The sequence below is a fragment of the Bubalus kerabau genome, chromosome 6 (assembly GCF_029407905.1).
Source record: "Bubalus kerabau isolate K-KA32 ecotype Philippines breed swamp buffalo chromosome 6, PCC_UOA_SB_1v2, whole genome shotgun sequence".
Taxonomy (NCBI): domain Eukaryota; kingdom Metazoa; phylum Chordata; class Mammalia; order Artiodactyla; family Bovidae; genus Bubalus; species Bubalus kerabau.
In genome coordinates this window covers 43,802,263-43,820,361 of record NC_073629.1, presented here as the reverse complement: position 1 = coordinate 43,820,361, position 18,099 = coordinate 43,802,263, and positions in this window count along the sequence as shown.

Genomic DNA, 18,099 nt, shown 5'->3' with positions numbered 1-18,099 from the left:
GGGAAAAAGGAATAAGAAGTGAAAGAATAGAGCAGGAGTAAAGGAGTGGAACTTTCCACCAGGGGACAGATAACAGTTTGTTTCCATTTTTTTTTTTCAGCCAGGTTCTGCTTCTGTATTTCACAACACTTCTAAAAAGTGGCAATGTGCTCTAGGCAAACTGATGTCACCTTCCAGATATACAGTACAATACTTCATAATCATCATTTTTAAGGGCACACACTTAGAGCATTTTACTAGTGTTACAGATCTCAGGCTTATTTCAGATAGAATTTCTCTCCCTTCTCTTTTCCCTTTAAGAGGCAAATAAAAGTTTAAATAAGACTTACCTAAGAAGCTACTACAAGTGTGCTAGTCATTTGATCAGAGATATAATATGTTGAGTTGTAATTTCTATCCAAAAGTCTGAATGTTTTTAGACAGATGTTTCCCAATACTTAAGCTTCGCAGTCTTTTCATAGACCATAAATCTTTAGGGGGAAATATGGATGTGAAAGTTGGACTGTGAAGAAAGCTGAGCACTGAAGAATTGATGCTTTTGAATTGTGGTGTTGGAGAAGACTCTTGAGAGTCCCTTGGACTGCAAGGAGATCCAACCAGTCCATCCTAAAGGAGATCAGTCCTGGGTGTTCTTTGGAAGGACTGATGCTAAAGCTGAAACTCCAGTACTTTGGCCACCTCATGTGAAGAGTTGACTCATTGGAAAAGATTCTGATGCTGGGAGGGATTGGGAGCAGGAGGAGAAGGGGACGCCAGAGGATGAGATGGCTGGATGGCATCACTGACTCGATGGACATGAGTTTGGGTGAACTCCAGGAGTTGGTGATGGGCAGGGAGGCCTGACGTGCTGCAATTCATGGGGTCGCAAAGAGCCGGACACGACTGAGCGACTGAACTGAACTGAACTGAAGGAAATGTTAGTTCTTCTTCAATGTTTTCCAATACTTCTTGGTTCTTACCTGCTTTTGACTCAGCTGTTAAACCTGCAAAATTTTCACCTGATTCATTTGCAAAAGAAGGTTGTAGGGCAGTAGTTGAATAAGCTGGTACTTCAGTGTAATGTCTAATAATAGCTACTATATATTGAGCACTGAACTATCTGGCCCAGCACTAAAGCTGGGTACGTCACACTGTTATCCATTCTCACAACCCAATATGTAGGTACCAGTGTCATCCCTTTTACAGATGATAAAACTGAGGTTCAGCGAGATTTGGAAACTAGCATAGTTAGTGACAGGGCCTATACTCAATCACAGGTCTGACTCCAAAGTCAATATTTTCAGTTTTGCCTCAGTGGTGTCTGTGTTGAAACACTCCCAATGCCTCAGCTGGTGTTAGAAAGTGCGCATTATTTTTCTCATATCCTAGAATTTTCTTTCATTTGCCCTTTGCTCCTGTCACATCACATTGGATTACTCATCATACCACAGGCATGCTTCACCTTTTTTTTTTTGGCTGCACTGTGTGGCATGTGGAATCTTAGTTCCCTGACCAGGGATTGAACCCGTGTCCCCTGCAGTGGAAGTGAGGAGTCTTAACCACTGAACCACCAGGGAAGTCTCTGCTTTACCTTTTTAGGTTACAAATTTGTCTTGGATTTAACAGATACAGGGCATTCCTTAAATGTATGGAAGGTTAAAGAAGAACAGATAGTTCACAGTCAAGTGAAATCCATTTCCTTTCTATAGTTTAAGTATTTCAAATATTCACTCTTCTCCACAGAATCTCTACCGAGTCCCAAAGTTGTTAGGTGATCCCAATTTGTAATTCATAAAGAAAATAGGAGCAATTAGACAAGTATACCATTTTTACCACTTGCCAACCCAATTAATAAATGTAAGTACATTTGCTCTTATTCTTACCTCCTCCCCCTCTAATCTTAGAATTGAGATTGGCAAACTATGGTATCTGGGTCTGCCGAATGCTTTTGTGAATAGAATTTCATTGGAAGGCAACTATGCCCACTTGTTCATGTATTACCTATGGCTTTTTCTGCAGTTTGAAGGTAGAGTTGAGTAGTTACCACAGAGACTCTGTGACACAAAAAACCCTAAAGTATTTACTATTTAGCCCTTTAAGAAAAGTTTGCTAATCCCTGTCTTAGAAGATGGAATGGTCCTCACATGATCAAGGCTAATGTTTCTCATTCTTAATCTTGTTTTCTTCTCTTTCTTCAGATCATTTAGGCTTTCCCTTTGCCCTCTGCCTCTCCAACTCCCTTGGCCCCTTTCCCTCAGTCTATCAGTATGCTATGCTCAAAATACCAGCCTTAAGACAAAACAGAATAAAGCAAAATGAAACTTTCCTTTGGTCTTTCAAGTCTCATGACCTTGCCTTATTTCTTGTCTTCCCTGCTGACCTACTTCTTAAAAGTGTTGCTTTCATGATTGATCTCACATTCCTCAATTCCTCAAATCACTTCAGCCTTGCTTTTGTCTTCATCATTTGTTGTTAATTAGTTAATTAAACCAATCATTTTAATTAATCAATTATACTATTTAATTAATCAATTAGAATATTTGTTGGGTTACCACCATGTTCCAGGTTCTGTACTAGGCTCTGAGGACACAATTGGGTGAACCAAATTGGCAGAAATTCTTGCCATGAGAAATTTATAATCTTCCCTGCTGGCTCAGAGGTAAAGCCTCTGCCTGCAATGCGGGAGACCCAGGTTTGATCCCTGGGTCAGGAAGATACCCTGGAGAAGGAAATGGCAACCCACTCCAGTACTCTTGCCTGGAAAATTCTGTGGGCTACAATCCATGGGGTTGCAAAGAGCCGGACACGACTGAGCGACTTCACTTTCACTTTTATGACATAAAAAGGGGGGCTGTAGTTAGTTGCTTCAGTCATGTCCAACTCTTTGTCGTCCCATGGATGGCAGCCTGCCAGGTTCCTCTGTCCATGGGATTTTTCAGGCAAGAATACTGGAGTGGGTTGCCATTCCCTTCTTCAGGGGATCGTTCTGACTCAGGGATTGAACCTGCCTCTCTAATGTCTCCTGCATTGGTACACGAGTTCTTTACTGCTAGTGCCACCTAAGAGGGGGGCATCAAGGATAAATCCAAGGTTTTTAAGCTGAGGGACTGGAAAGGTAGAATTGCCATTAATTGAGAAGAAGCTTGTATATGGAGCAAGTTTGGGGGGAAAGATCAGGAGCTTGTTTGGGACACGCCTTTTACATATTCAAGTGAGTATATCTAGTTGGATATGTAAGTCAAGAGATCAGTGGAGATGTCAGAGTTGGAGATAAACTTGTGCAGGTCAGCGTATCAATCAGAGTTAAAGCCAAAAATGAGCTACGATTGTAACAGGAGTGGCTGAGATAAGAGAAGAGAAGTGTATAGGCTCTGTGTCCTGGGGTACTCCAGTTTTAAGAGATTGAGAAAATGAGGAGGAACAGAGTCCAAAAAAGCAGCAACCAATGAGACAGAAAGAGAATCAGGAGACATGGTGTCATGGAAGCCAAGTGAGGAAAGTGATTCTAGGAGGAGGAAGCAAACAGTGGGGTCCAGGATTGCAAATAGGTCAAGTAAGAGGAAGACAGAGACTTGACTGTTTAACTTAGCACTATGTGGTCGGACACGATTGAAGTGACTTAGCAGTAACAGCAGCATGTGGATCAATGGTGACCTTGATAAGAGCAGTTTTGATGGAATGGTAGGTATAGATGCCTGATTGGAGTGTGCTCAAGGGAATGAGAGGAAGAACTGGTAACAGGGAGGAAAAAAACATTTTGAGTTTTGCCATGAAAGGCAGCAGTGAAACAACTTCTAAGGGGCAAATCCAAAGACAGGTCATTTCTGTGTTCTTTATCTGTTATCTTCAACACTATGGACTCTTCAGTTTAATTCAGTCACTCAGTCATGTCTGACACTTTGCAACCACATGACTGCAGCATGCCAGGCTTCACTGTCCACCACCAACTCCCGGAGCTTCCTCAAATTCATGTCCATCGAGTTGGTGATACCACCCAACCGTCTCATCCTCTGTCGTCCCCTTCTCCTCCCACCTTCAATCTTTTCCAGCATCAGAGTCTTTTCAAATAAGTCAGTTCTTTGCATCACATGGCCAAAGTATTGGAGTTTCAGCTTCAGCATCAGTCAATGAATATTCAGGACTGATTTCCTTTAGGATTGACTGGTTTGATCTTCTTGTAGTCCAAGGGACTCTCAAGAGTCTTCTCCAACATCATAGTTCAAAAGCATCAATTCTTCAGTGCTCAGCTTTCTTTATAGTCCAACTCTCATATCTGTATATGACTACTGGAAAAACCATCGCTTTGACTAGACGGACCTTTGTTGGCAAAGGAATGTCTCTGCTTTTTAACATGCTGTCTAGGTTGGTCATAACTTTTCTTCCAAGGAGCAAGCATCTTTTAATTTCATGGCTGCAATCACCATCAGCAGTGATTTTGGAGCCCAAGAAAATAGAGTCTGTCACTGTTTCCATTGTTTCCCCATCTATTTGCCACAAAGTGATGGGACCGGATGCTGTGATCTTAGTTTTTGAATGTTGAGTTTTAAGCCAGCTTTTTCACTCTCCTCTTTCATTTTCACCAAGGAGCTCTTCAGTTCCTTTTAACGTTCTGCCATAAGGGTGGTGTCATCTACGTATTTGAGGTTATTGGTATTTCTTCCAGCAATCTTGATTCCAGCTTGTGCTTTATCCAGCCCAGCATTTTGCATGATGTACTTTCAGTTCAGTTCAGTTCCGTCGCTCAGTCATGTCTGACTCTTAGGGACCTCATGGACTGTAGCACACCAGGCTTCCCTGTCCATCACCAACTCCCAGAGCTTAGTCAAACTCATGTCTATCGAGTTGGTGATGCCATCCTGCCATCTCATCCTCTGTTGTGCCCTTCTCCTCCTGCCTTCACTCTTTCCTAGCATCAAGGTCTTTTCCAGCAAGTCAGTTCTTCGCATCAGGTGGCCAAAGTACTCTGCATATGATGTACTCTGTATATAAGTTAAATAAGCTGGGTGATAATATACAGCCTTGATGTACTCCTTTCCCTATTTGGAATCAGTCTGTTGTTCCATGTCTGGTTCTAACTGTTGCTTCTTGACCTGCATACAGGTTTCTCTGTATACTCTGTATACAGAGTACTTTTTACATTTCTTTTTCTTGGGGATGGTGTGAAAATGCAAAAAGGCAAAATGTTTGTCTGAGGAGGCCTTACAAACAGCTGAGAAAAGAAGAGACACTAAAGGCAAAGGGGAAAAGGAAAGATATACTGATTTGAATGCAGAGTTTCAAAGAACAGCAAGGAGAGATAAGAAAGCCTTCCTCAGTGATCAGTGCAAAGAAATAGAGGAAAACAATACAGTGGGAAAGACTAGAGATCTCTTCAAGAAAATTGGAGATACCAAGGGAACATTTCATGCAAAGATGGGCACAATAAAGGACAGAAATGGTATGGACCTAACAGAAGCAGAAGATATTAAGAAGAGGTGGCAAGAATACACAGAAGAACTGTACAAAAAAGATCTTCATGACCCAGATAACCACAATGGTGTGATCACCTCCACTGATTTCTAAAACTTCTTTCTGTCAATATCTGCATCTCTGTGCCTGAGGATCCTCTCTGAAACAGGCATACACCAAAGCGAAGTGTCATAGAATTGACATCCATGGGAGCAGCCCACAACCAATAGATAGTGGGAGGTGGTAGAAAAATATCATAACTCCTTTGTCCTTTGGTTGATTTGGGGGTACTCTGGGACAGCTGAGTTTATACCCTTATCCTGTGGCCCCAGTGGCAGCTGGCTTTGAAATATACCCTCCATTGTTTGACTTCCTTCTCTGCCCACGTCCTCACTCCCCATGTGAAGTTCCTTGCATCTCTAAAGTAAATTACTTGCACTTGAACCCTTGTTTCAGAATCTACTTCTTGGGGAATGTAAACTAAGACATTGCATATATAGATATAATCTAAGAAATAAAGCTCAAATGGGCCCACATTAATAAATACTGATTTTTGGCTTCAGTCAGTCAGTTCAGTCATGTCCAGCTCTTTGTGACGCTGTGGACTGCAGCATGCCAGGCTTCCCGGTCCATCAGCAACTCCCGGCGCTTACTCAAACTCATGTCCATCAGGTCAGTGATGCCATCCAACCATCTCATCCTCTGTCATTCCCTTCTCCTCCTGTCTTCAATTGTTCCCAGCATCAGGGTCTTTTCAAATGAGTCAGTTCTTCACATCATATGGCCAAAGTATTGGAGTTTCAGCTTCAGCATCAGTCCTTCCAGTGAATATTCAGGACTGATCTCCTTTAGGATGGACTGGTTGGATCTCCTTGCAGTCCAAGGGATTCTCAAGAGTCTTCTCCAACACCACAGTTCAAAAGCATCAATTCTTCGGCGCTCAGCATTCTTTATAGTCCAACTCTCACATCTGAACATGACTACTGGAAAAACCACAGCTTTGACTAGACAGAACTTTGTTGACGAATGTCTCTGCTTTTTAATATGCTGTTTAGGTTGGTCATAGCTTTTCTTTCAAGGAGCAAATGTCTTTTAATTTCATGGTTTTTAAAGTCTTTTAAATTAATGTCTTTTAATCATTTCCAGTGATTTTGGACCCTCAAAAAATAAAGTCTGTCACTGTTTCCATTGTTTCTCCATCTATTTGCCATGAAGTGCCATGATCTTAGTTTTCTGAATGTTGAGTTTTAAGCCAACTTTTTCGCTCTCCTTTTTCACTCTTATCAAGAGGCTTTTTAGTTTTTCTTCACTTTCTGCCATAAGGGTGGCGTCATCTGCCTATCTGAGGTTACTGATATTTCTCCTAGCAATCTTGATTCCAGCTTGTGCTTCATCCAGCTTGGCATTTCTTATGATGTACTCTGCATGTAAGTTAAATAAACAGGGTGACAATATATAGCCTTGACGTACTCCTTTCCAGATTTGGAACCAGTCTGTTGTTCTATGTCCAGTTCTAACTATTGCTTCTTGACCTGCATACAGATTTCTCAGGAGGCAGGTCAGGTGGTCTGGTATTTCCATCTCTTTCAGAATTTTCCACAGTATATTGTGATCCACACAGTCAAAGGCTTTGGTGTAGTCAATAAAGAGGAAGTAGATGTTTTATGGAACTCTTGCTTTTTTGATGATCCAACAGATGTTGGCAATTTGATCTCTGGTTCCTCTACCTTTTCTAAATCCAGCTTGAACATGTGGAATTTCACAATTCATGTATTACTGAAGCCTGGCTTGGATAATTTTGAGCATTACTTTGCTAGTGTGTGAGATGAGTGCAGTTGGTGCGGTAGTTTGATCATTTTTTGGTATTGCCTTTCTTTGTGATTGGACTGAAAACAGACCTTTTCCAGTCCTGTGGCCACTGCTGAGGTTTCCAAATTTGCTGGCATATTGAGTGTAGCACTTTCACAGCATCATCTTTTAGGGTTTGAAATAGCTCAACTGGAATTCTATCACCTCTGCTAGCTTTGTTCATAGTGAGGCTTCCTAAGGCCCACTTGACTTCACATTCCAGGATATCTGGCTCTAGATGAGTGATCACACCATCGTGGTTATCTGGGTCATGAAGATCTTTTTTGTACAGTTCTTCTGTGTATTCTTGCCACCACCTCTTCATATCTTCTGCTTCTGTTAGGTCCATACCATTTCTGTCTTTTATTGTGCCCATCTTTGCTTGAAATGTTCCCTTGGTATCTCTAATTTTCTTGAAGAGATCTCTAGTCTTTCCCATTCTATTATTTTTGGCTTATAGTTCACATATTTGCAATTAAAAGTTTCTTCTTAACAAATAGTTTTGGGCAATGTACCCAGGCACTAGAAAATGAAAAGGCTGAGAAAACCTCCTTTCTGAAATAATGCCTAGGCAGCTTTTCTACCTGTGGTAAGAAATATGTATTTAGTCTTTTTTTGTTCCTGACACAGAGCTTGTAAAACCCTTGGAATTTCCTGAGTGAAAGGGTGAGACGAGTATCTTTTGTTATTCATAACAAATCTTATCTGAGTTTATGCTAATGAGGTGACTCCTACAGATACATTCTGGAGGGTGTAGGTGTTGGATACCTTGTAATTCAGTCAGTCAGTTAAGTAGCTCAGTTGTGTTGGAACAGCATGCCAGGCTTCCCTGTCAGTCAACAACTCCCATAGCTTGCTCCAACGCATGTCGTTTCAGTCAGTGATGCCTTCCAACCATCTTATCCTCTGTTGTCCCAAGGGAACTTTCAGCCCCACCCCTGGACAGCTGAGAAGGGGAGAGAGGCTTGAGATTGAACACCCTAACGGCCAGTGGTTAAAAGAAAGGGTTTGGAGAACTTCAGAGTTGGTGAACGGCTTCCCAGGAGGCTCAGTGGTAAAGAAATTGCCTGCCAATGCAGTAGATCTCGGTTGGATACCTGGGTCAGGAAAATCACCTGGAGGAGGAAATGGCAACCCATTCTAGTATTCCTAAAGGAGGAAACAGACAGAACAGGCTGCAGCTTGAAAGCAGGACTCCATCTTGGGCCGGACTGTGGACTGAGCCATATGCCCAGTATCTATGGAAATGACATACCAACTGGAAAACCAGACCCCCCCGGAAGGAAGAGCCCCAGGGCTCGTACCTAGGCTGTCCGGCTAAAAGAATACCCTAATTATCTGTGTAACTGAACAGAATCATAAATTCTTTTATGCTTATTGGGGTATGACCACGGGCCTATTGATAATTGTCCACTGTTAACTACCTAGGCTTAAGGCATATGAATCACGGGTTAACTTTGATTGTATCTTTCTTTTCCTTTGTACAGACTAGTTTCAGGGAATTTGGGGAGGTGGATTTGGGCATGTACACTCAGGGTATATAAGGTTTTCACAAAAACTGGTCGGGGTCCTTGGCTAAGAGGAGACTCTGCCTTGGGCCCACCGATGTAATAAACTGAACTCCACTATCTGCATTGTCCTTCTGAGTGAGTTTGTTTCCCGGAACGCGTGGCTACAACATTCCAATCTGGGAAATAGCATGGACAGAGGACCCTGGCTGACTACAGTTCATGGGGTCACGAAAGAGTCAGACATGACTGAGCAACAAATCAACAACAACAAGAGCTGGTGATGACATCGAGGTGCTGGGAGGGTGACATGCCCAGAGAGGACATGGATGCGCTGAGCCCCTCCCTTCCCCAGACCTTGCCTTATGCATCTCTTCCATTTGGCCCTTCCTGATTTGTATCCCTTGTAATTAACTGGCAATAGTAAATAAAATGTTTTCCTTACTCTTGTGAGCTATTCTAGCAAATTATTGAACCTAGGAGGGAGTCATGGAAAACCCTGTTTATAGTTGGTTGATTAGAATTACAGGCAACCTGGGACCTGTGACTGGCATCTGATGTAGGGGCAGCCTTGTGGGACACAGCCGTGTGGTCTGTTCTATCTCTAGGTAGATAGTGTCAGAACTGAATTGAACTGCAGAACATCTAGTTAATATGCACAGAGAATTGGAGAATTGTTTGGTGTGGGGAAAAAAACAACCAACCATTTATTTGGTGTTAGAAGTATTGTGAGTAGAAATAGTAGAGAACTACCAAAAAGTATTTTTAAAAGGTGCATTTCCTGGACTTCCCTGGTGGTACAGTGGGTAGGAATCCATCTGCCAATATAGGAGACATGAGTTCGATCCCTGGTTTGGGGAGATCTCACATAGTGGTGATTTATTCGCTAAGGCCTGTCCGAGTCTGGTGACCCCAGGGACAGAAGTAGCCCGCCAGGCTCCTCTGTCCATGGAATTTTCCAGACAAGAATAAGCGCATTCTCCACGGAAGTCCGTGTGCCTAGAGCCTGTGCTCCGCAACAAGAGAAGCCGCTGCAATGAGAGGCCAGTGTACCACAAGCAGCAGTAGCCCCTGCTCACCAACCAAAGAAAGCCCTCACTAGGAAAGCACCTAGCAACCCAGACCCAGTTCAGCCAAAAATAAAAGGAAAATAAATTAATTAAAAAAAAGGTACATTTCCTGCATTTTGAAGTGTCTGGTATCCTTTTCTGGTTATAAAGAAGCCTCACATTTGAAAAGTTTTGAATTTGCTGCCTTAGAAAAAAATCACAGGCTCTCAAGAGGAGTAAAACTGCTCTGATCATAAAATAGTATCTACTTCACAGATTCTAGGTTGAATAATTAATGTTCATAAAGTGTTCCAAAAGGAAAATCACTTCTCACACATGCCATCTTACTTTTTTCAGTTAATTAGAATATTTTAATAAAGTATAATTCTTGTGTAGTTTACTTTTTACATTTGCTTAGGGTCCTTTAGTAAAAATACCCACAATTTAGAGGAAATATACATTGCCTTAATCTCATTTATTAATATGCAGATTATTAAAAATTTCTCTTGGGAGTATAGGTGCTTTAAAATATTGGGTTTCTACTGTACCATGAAGTGAATCAGCTGTACATATACATGTGTCCCTTCTGTTTTGGATTTCCTCCCCAGTTAGGTCACCACAGAACACTGAGTAGAATTCCTTGTGCTATACCGTAGGTTCTCATTAGTTATCTATCGTATACCTAGAAGTATGTATACATTAGTCCCAGTCTCACAATTCTTCCCACCCTTCTTCCCCTGTTGGTTTCCATATGTTTGTTCTCTATGTCTGTGTCTCTATTTCTGCTTTGCAAATAGGTTCATCTGTACCATTTTTTCCTGATTCCACAAATATGTGTTAATATACAATATTTGTTTTCACTTTCTAAATTACTTCAGTCAGTATTACAATCTCTAGGTCCATCCACATCTTTGCAAATGGCACAATTTTGTTCTTTTTTATGACTGAGTAAAATCCTGTCATAATATGTGCCACATCTTCTTTCTTCATTCATATGTCGATGGACATTTAGACAGCTTCCATGTGCTGGCTGTTGTAAATAGTGCTGCAGTGAACACTGGCATACATGTATCTTTTGGAATCACATTTTTCTCTGGGTATATGCCCAGGAATGGGATTGCTGGATCATATGGTTGTTTTATTTTTAGTTTTCTAAGGACCTCCATGCTGCTGCTGCTAAGTCGCTTCAGTCATGTCTGACTCTGTGCGACCCCACAGACAGCAGCCCACCAGGCTCCCCTGTCCCCGGGATTCTCCAGGCAAGAACACTGGAGTGGGTTGCCAGTTCCTTCTCCAATGAATGAAAGTGAAAAGTGAAAGTGAAGTCGCTCAGTCGTGTCTGACTCCTAGCGACCCCATGGACTGCAGCCCACCAGGCCCCTCCGTCCATGGGATTTTCCAGGCAAGAGTACTGGAGTGGGGTGCCATTGCCTTATAGTGGCTATATTAATTTACATTCCCACCAACAATGTAGGAGAGTTCCCTTCTCTCCATACTCTCTCCATTTATTGTTTGTGGATTTTTTGATGATAGTTATTTTGACTGATGTGAGGTGATATCTCACTGTAGTTTTAATTTTCATTTCTCTAATAATTAGTAATGTTGAGCAATTTTCATGTACCTCTTGGCCACTTATGTCTTTGGAGAAATATGTATTAAATCTTTTGCCCATTTTTTGATTGGATTGTTTTTGTGTTTTTTTTTTTTAGTATTAAGCTTTGTGAGGTATGTATATATTTTGAAGATTAATCTCTTGTCAGTTGCTTCATTTGCAAGTGTTTTCTGAGGGCTGTCTTTTCATCTTGTTTATGGTTTCCTTTGCTGAATATATATAAATTAAATTTCAAGAATCTCAGATAACTCTTCCTTTTGTGCACTTAATTACATTCTGCAAAAATTGGGCAAATTCGACTGTCTTTTTAACAGTGAGAAGAAAAGGAAAGAATGAAAGACCCTATTAAGTGAGCCTTAGTCTATATTGTTATAATTCTGCTTCTTTGGGGATAACTGGGTAAGCTCCAATCTATTTACAGTTAGTTTAACTATTTTGTACACTATTTCCAGCAGTTTTTTAATCCCCACCTGACTAGACTTTTCCTATTTAATATATTTTAATTTTGGTGCCCTCTTGCCTCTGGATAATGTCCAAATTTTTAACCTTTTCTTACCAAGATTCCTTTCCCTCTTCTCCCTCTTCACACTCTATTCTGGAGCCAAATGAAACTATTTCAGATCTCTAAAGCAGCCTTTCTCATGATGTTTCCCAGCCTATGTATAGACTATTTTCTCGGCCAGAGATTCTTTCTTTGCATCTTCCTCCTTCCCACCTCCCTTGCCCTTTTTTCGCTCTACAACCTGGCTCCTTCCATCTGGCTAACTCTTGCGTGGGGGTGGGGACTGTGTGTGTGCGCTCAGTAGTTCAGTCGTGTCCGAGTCTTCTCGACCCTATGAACTGTAGCCCACCAGGCTCTTCTGTCCATGAAATTTTCCAGGCAAGAATACTGGAGTGGGTTGCCATTTCCTACTTCAGGGGAGCTTCTGGACCCAGGGATCAAACCTGCATTTCTTGTGTCTCCTGCATTGGCAGGCAGATTCTTTACCACTAGCACCTCCTTATTCAGGCTCAAGTCTAGGTTTCTGCAGAGAAGTCTTCCCTCACTTCTTAGCACTAATGCTGTCCTCAAAAGCTTCCTAATAATACTCTCCACTTTCTCCAACCTATCATGTATCTTGTTTATGGGACTTACTTGCTTATCTATATCACTGTCTAGAATATATATTTCTCAAGAGAACAATCTACCTTGTCCTTGATTGTATTAATAATCCTAGCATCTAGTACACTGCCAGGAAATAGTATCTATTTGTTGAATGAGTGAATGCATAAATATAAAAAGAAAATGTATGCTTGATGTTATGGGAAATAAAACATGGTTATGAAGAGAAGTATTTTATCTAAAATATGTTGTATATATATATATTTTATATATATTTTAGGATAAGCAGAAATTATTTTTGTCTGTGTGCACAGTAGATTATTCAAATCATTATTATTCTACACTAACATGTCCAAATTATACTTTAGATATAATCTAAAGAATAACATAGAATCTTCATGTAGGAAGGCTTGGTACACAGAAGACATTAAGTGTGTTTCTTTCAATACAATTATAGGTGTTAATAACAACAGCAGCAAGAACAACCATCAGGAATCATTCAATAATTGTATAGCATGTTGTGATTGGAAAAATGGAAACCAAGAGTCTCCCTTTAGTCTGTTGAAATATTATTTTCTCCTGGAGTTTCTGCACAGGAGTAGGCAAAACCTGAGATTCTAAAGGAGCACCAAGGGTCACCATGGGAACCACAGGGAACAACATTTGTGTTTCAGGCTTCTGGAACAGAACAACTGAAAGAATGTGAGCCAGAGCAGGGGAATTTAGGAATCCATGGAAATTGCTTGAATGGATTGTTGGCCCCAGTCACATTCTAGGGACAGTACGATGCTGCAGGCAATCCAAAATGAAGGACAACATTTATTTGTATCCTGTGGAATTGTCTTCAGTTGATAAAAACAGCTTCCCTGTGAGTGTATATTTTGCTTGTGTTTTTATTCTAGGTATAAATTAAGTAACAATACGTAGATCCAAGAAGACATATTTGGAGGCTTGTGAACATCAGATTTTGGAAATAATTCAGTATTTAATATCGGCTTTAACACCAGTAATGAATGTTTGTATACAATGGCATCATAACATAGTAGTCTTATTGAATTCTACAATTATTCTTGTGAGTTAGAAGTTATTATAATCCCCATTTAACACCAGAGGAAATAGTCTAAGATAATGCATACATTTGGTGATAGAGTGATACCTGAAACCCAGGCTTCCAATGATAAATCCCAGTATTTTTTCTGCTATCTAGGCTACAAAGGAACCAATTTACATATCCAAGTGATTCACATAAGTCCACCTTCCAACATTTTAAATACTCAATTATTTATTCTCCAAATATTCATTGAGCATCTGTTTTGTGGCAGTTTTCTCATCTGTAAAGTGGGAATAATAATACCTGCCTCATAGACAACTGATGTGAGACCTGCCACATAGGCAACTGATAAATCGCTCTGCTTGGTTTTCAATAAACTCAACTTTTATTGCTTTCCTGATAAAAACATGTATAGAGTATAGTAGTGACAGTATTAAATGTACATGTGGGAGTGAACATCGGAAACAAGATTAACATGTGAGCTCAGTAATGATATTTTTATCAGGGTGATGGTAAAGGGGTGGTGGTAAGTTGAAGTAGTGATGATCAGGGTGAAGAATGGTGGGAGGAATATTATTTTATATAGTTTTGGAGAAAAAAGTTCACTTCTTTATTTCTTCTTCAAAAAGAGTAGGAATGACAGATAAGTGTAGATGAATAAACTATGTAAATTTTAAAAGTTAATTATTTATTAAGTTTTTGGCTGTGCTGTGTCTTTGTTGCTTTCTCTAGTTGTGGCAAGAGGGGGCTACTCTTCATTGTGGTGCTTGGGCTTCTCACTGTTGTGGCTTCTCTTGTTATGGAGCACCAACTCTAGGTGCATCAGTTCAGTTCAGTTTAGTCGCTCAGTCGTGTCCGACTCTTTACGAACCCATGAATTGCAGCACGCCAGGCCTCCCTGTCCATCACCAACTCCTGGAGTTCACTCAAACTCACGTCCATCGAGTCAGTGATGCCATCCAGCCATCTCATCCTCTGTTGTCCCTTCTCCTCCTGCCTCCAATCCCTCCCAGCATCACAGTCGTTTCCAATGAGTCAACTCTTCGCATGAGGTGGCCAAAGTATTGGAGTTTCAGCTTTAGCGTCATTCCTTACAATGAACACCCAGGACTGATCTCCTTCAGAATGGACTGGTTGGATCTCCTTGCAGTCCAAGGGACTCTCAAGAGTCTTCTCCAACACCACAGTTCAAAAGCATCAGTTCTTTGGTGCTCAGCTTTCTTCACAGTCCAACTCTCACATCCATACATGGCTACTGGAAAAACCATAGCCTTGACTAGACGGACCTTTGTTGGCAAAGTAATGTGTCTGCTTTTTAATATGTGGTCTAGGTTGGTCATAAGTTTCCTTCCAAGGAGTAAGTGTCTTTTAATTTCATGGCTGCAATCACCATCTGCAGTGATTTTGGAGCCCCCCAAAATAAAGTCTGACACTGTTTCCATTGTTTGCCCATCTATTTCCCATGAAGTGATGGGACCGGATGCCATGATCCTAGTTTTCTGAAGGGGCTTCCGTAGTTGCAGCTTGTGAGCTCAGAAGCTGTGGTGCACGGGCTTAACTGCCCTGTGGCATGTTGGATCTTCCCAGACCAGGGATCAAACCTGTATTCCTTGCGTTGGCAGGCAGATTCTTAGCCACTAGACCTTCAGGGATGTCCCAAACAACGTAAATTTAAAAATTCTATTTTAAACTATTTGAAAAAGTAGCAAAGTGGTTAACAAATTGAGCCATCTTATGTATAGTGACCTGCCCATGGAACTTTCTTTTACTCTCTAAAACTACATCCTTCTTTACTGACAGCATTAGTCAAGGATGAGGTAATTATTGAATTATTTTATTTAGTGTTCACTGAAACAATATTTCTTAAACTATGTAGAATGCTGCTATACTATTGATAAATCACAGGGGTGGAAAAAGAATTCATAATTTTATAGAAGCCACATGACAACAATAGCAATGCAGATAATTAAGCACCTTTTATTTTTTCATTATGAGTTTAAATTATTTTCTCTAAAATTTTGAAGAAAATAGTTAATAATGTACATTATTGGTTGATATTGTATCATTTCAAAATTTTCAGAATCTATGAACTAAGCAATGTCAATAAGCTAAGTTAGGGGAAAACTTAGAAAAGATGGTTAATAGAGCAAATAATGAATTCTTGATTCTACCACCAATCAGCTACATACCTTGGGAAACTGTTTTTTTACTGTGAACCTCAGTTTCTTCTTTTTTCTTTCCTATATTTTGACACATTATCTTTGACAAATGAAATACTTGATAGAAATCCTATGTGCTTGCTCATCCTTCCCTCTCCACCTCCATCCCTAGGTGGGGCCTCTGCTCCCTTAGATTCCATGGAATCTGCTTGAAAACTGGACCTAGCTAACCTTCCAGGTCCCTTCTGTTTTTTACTATCTTTGATTCTGGCTTGAAATTCTTAAATCAATTAGTGTGATGCTGAATATGACTGGGTCAGGCCAAGATCTTAGCATCTGTGAGCAGCCACATCGTCTACAATTTTTTGTGTGTCTGTATTTTATTAAAAGCTGCTGTAAATTATTTTTGACATTAGATAAGCAATCTATCAAAATATTGAAACAATTAAAATTACTTTGAATTTCAAATTACTCAACAGTGTAGGTTTCTACTGCCCCTTGATTCACAGTTAAACTGAAAATTAAATTTTTAGAAAGAATTCAACATATATATTGTGTATTTGCTTTTATTTATGTAGGTAACATCATGACTGAACAAGCAACTAAAAGAGCAAGTTAAAATTATAGTCTGAGAAATAATGATAATTTTAACAGAATTGAATATGTAAATATCATAGCTGTCAGGCCTTTGACTATTCTGAGCAACTTTTTTCCCCTCTCTTCTAATGAGAGAATATTTTTCTTTTATTTTTGGCAGCCAAATAATAAAACAGTTCTTGGATGGTTTTCAATCCTTTTATTCCCATCTGAATCTTCATCAGTGCCTTTTTTTCTGATCTCAGAACTGTCACACCAGGTCATCACTGGCCTGCATTTGGTCCTGGGACAAACTTTATGAAGGATACAGTTCAGTTCAGTTCAGTTCAGTCGCTCAGTAGTGTCCAACTCTTTGCGACCCCATGAATTGCAGCACGCCAGGCCTCCCTGTCCATCACCACCTCCCGGAGTTCACCCAGACTCATGTCCATCGAGTCGGTGATGCCATCCAGCCATCTCATCCTTTGTCGTCCCCTTCTCCTCCTGCCCCAAATCCCTCCCAGCATCAGAGTCTTTTTCAATGAGTCAACTCTTCGCATGAGGTGGCCAAAGTATTGGAGTTTCAGCTTTAGCATCAGTCCTTCAAAGAACACCCAGGACTGATCTCCTTTAGAATGGACTGGTTGGATCTCCTTGCAGTCCAAGGCAAGTTGGAAAAGAGAGTGACTGGATAACAAAGGGGCTTGCAATCCATGTCATTTAAAAAAACGTTGAAGAAAATGGAGATTTCTATATGGGAAATAGTAAGGAGGAAGAAGTGGCCTAAGGGAGCTGCCTTTGCATCTTTGAAGACTTGTTATGTACACAAATAACAAACAGTGTTCAGCACAGTCTTAAGGGACAGAATTAGAACCAGAGAGTGATAACCTATTTTGGAACTGCCTCCAGAAGTGAGTTTTCTAGCTCTGCAGATGTATAAGCATAGGCTGCAGACTGCCTGTCAGGGCGGCAGAGGCAGGATTCAAGCTATGTTTGTAAAGTTGGAATAAATATAGTCAAGTTTTCAAACTTGAGACACTTCTATACTTAGTTAAATTTCTATGTATAACATTACTTTCCCTCTCTCCAGTGATGTCTGAATTCTCTTAGTACTTTCTTTATATGTGAAACACTGTTCCTATTGTTGTTTAAGATAAAAGTCAGTTCCTAACATTTATATTGAGTGATTGGAAAGAAGTTTTTCCCATTATCTTCCTCCATAGACTGTGAAATCATGCCTTTATTACGAAACAACCATTAGGAACTTTGACCTCATGATAATTGAGAGAATAAAGTGTTTTATGATCTCATTAGAATCTTGACATGTATGTGCGCTCTGTGCGGACTATTTTGGTCACAATTTTTCTTGTAGGATTTTTAATATACCATTTAGATTGTGAAGATTTTGGTTTAGAGAGATTTGATTGTATGGACAATCACTTATTTTCCTTTATGCAGCTTCAAAAAAATTATAAAGTCTTATCAACTTGAAAAATTTCATTAGAATACTCATTATAAATATGCTAAAGAAAAAATAAACATTTTGAGTTCTTAATTTTAAGAACCTCTATTTGTTCGAGTCATAATTCACTCCTCATGACCAAAATTTCTAAGCAAGAGAGTTATATGAAAGAAAATGTTTTCATAAATTTATTCTTGAAAACAGCAAGAAATGTTTAATTAAATCTGACTTACCTGAAAGTGTAGATTTAGAGTTCTTTCCATTAGACTATTAACTTAGTAAAATGAAAAGTTCATGCATTGAAT